Below are 2,353 nucleotides of genomic sequence, written 5' to 3'. Positions count from 1 at the left end.
AAATTACAAGGCACAGATTCCTTGGTGTGTGGACAATATTGTGTGTATTTTCTGCATCATCGCAGCCTGGGCTATTCCTTAGAACATTTAGTGACTCATTTCGATCCTCGTTCTTCTGCTAGAAATGATGTGAAAGTAGATCGATGGTTTTGTGACCATTATGCTTATCTTTTGTCTCAAGCTAGGAAACGTAGTGTCCATCAATGGCCTAATGATTTCCAACAGTGGAAATCACAATTTCATTCACAACGTTGTCAGCCCTGTTTAAAGTAGATGGTCCATTGAGAAAAAAAATGTTTGTGATTTGAAAAAAATTGTTTGATGTTATAGTGTTGGATTATCGTTAAAAATGTTAGAAATGTTGTTGTTTAGTGTTAAGTGATTTTTGAATAAAAAATGTTGTGTTTTGAAAAAAATGCCTTTGTCTTTTGTTTAGCTATAAGAATGTTGGATTGATGCTCTTTCATTTCTTACTATCCCTCTCATGAACGTTGCGGCTCGAAAACCGTGTGGGATGTTTTCCTTCACGTCCGCGCTTTGACTTTAAGAACCGGGGTTGTTTCCAGTCTAACCATCCATTGTTGACTCATCCTCCTACGAAGATGTGCTCCAAACTAGCTAAGCTCAACGAAGCCTACGTGAATTTGCATAGGGTCAGACACAGTCTGATACCGAAGCCAGAAGAAATAGAGAATGTGAGAATGTTAAAAATCACTGAAGACCTGATAGAAGAGCTCTTCAGAGAAGAAATGAACAGGGAGAAAGAAGAATGGACAGAGAAGTACAGACTTCAGAGACAGCAGCAACAGCAGCAACAACAGCAACAGCAGCAGCAACAACCTGAAGCTGACAGAGGCTTTGTCGATTGTCGTATCGACACCAAAGAGTTCTTCTTCTCTTTCCGAAGAAGCAGACCTATCGCCAGAAAGTCAATCCTCAGAGGACATCGCATTCTTAGAAACTAAAAAAAGAATGCCATAGCAAAACAAAAAAAAACCAGCCCTTTTCAGGGCTACCCAATACTCTAGAAAAGAAATAACGATCGATTTGCCAATGTGTGTAGGTAGAGTAGTGTGAAAATAAACACTAACTCTTTTTTAAAAAATTGTGAGGGTATGTGTTAGTGTGTTTGTGTTTGTAAGTGATAAAGTAGGTTGGTGTGGATAGTAGATTAAAATGATGTTTGTTTTTTTGGGGGCTGTTTGAGGTGTATATTTGGGGTTAGATTGGATTGCTTTGCGTATGTGGATAGTCTATTGAAGTGATTTATAAAAAATTTTAAAATAGTGATGGGTAGCATAAAAAGTGAGTGAGTGTTTCTTTTAGGTCCGCGCGTTGTTGTTGTTGTTTTTTGGTCACGATCTAGGTAAGATCAATTTTATGTTATTTGGGGGATGTTTTCCATCACGTCCGCGCTTTCACTATAAATTGAAACTCGCTGGGCAGTCTAGCTACCCTTGTTGATTGATCAACACAGCCAGAAGAATGAGTAGCAGAATAGTGAAACTGTTAGAACTCCAGATGCACCTGGAATATGCCAGGCGCATAGTAAACGAACTATCAGCGGAAGCTATAGTAGAAGAAGCAAGAGTAAAGAAGGAAGAGGAGGAGAGAAGAGAGAGGGAAGAAGAGGAAAAGAAAAGAGAAGAGAGGATGTCGTTCAATATTCCCGAGACAGAGGATTGGGGTGTTGAAGCGAATCATCCTCCCTCTGCGCTCCCCAGAAGAAAGGTGAAAGAAGACTGGGGAAGAAGATGCGTGTGTGGCGCCAGGCCAGGAAGGTGCAACCATTAGATAGGTGCATCAGGAGTTCAAAAAAACAGCCCTTTTCAGGGCTACCCAATACTCTAGAAAAGAAATAACTATTAATTTGCCAATGCGTGTAGGTAGAGTAGTGTGAATATAAACACTAACTCTTTTTTAAAAAATTGTGAGGGTATGTGTTAGTGTGTTTGTGTTTGTAAGAGTAAAGGTATGTTTGTGAGAATAGTAGATTATGGGTTTCTTTATTGTTTCTTAGCAAATGTGGAGAGTATAGTTTGGGTTATATTATATGAAATGAAAAAAGTTGGGGGATGTTTTCCTTCACGTCCGCGCGTTGTTTGGTCATGATCTAGGTAAGATAGATTTTATGTTTTTTAAGGGGATGTTTTCCTTCACGTACGCGCTTTAAGTATAAGAACCCACAGTATTCGTCGTTCAAACCATTCTACATAGAAGATGGCTTCAAACCACCTGGATAAATTTCAATCATTGCAAGACGTCCTTGACAATTTGGGCATGATAGAACAAATGCTCGTACGACTCGTTGAAGACCACTATTCTTATAGTCCGCATAGAGTAAAAATGGAAA

The sequence above is a fragment of the Sinohyriopsis cumingii genome, chromosome 19 (assembly GCF_028554795.1).
Source record: "Sinohyriopsis cumingii isolate HCF-2022 chromosome 19, ASM2855479v2, whole genome shotgun sequence".
Taxonomy (NCBI): Eukaryota; Metazoa; Mollusca; class Bivalvia; order Unionida; family Unionidae; genus Sinohyriopsis; species Sinohyriopsis cumingii.
This window is presented reverse-complemented; position numbering follows the sequence as displayed.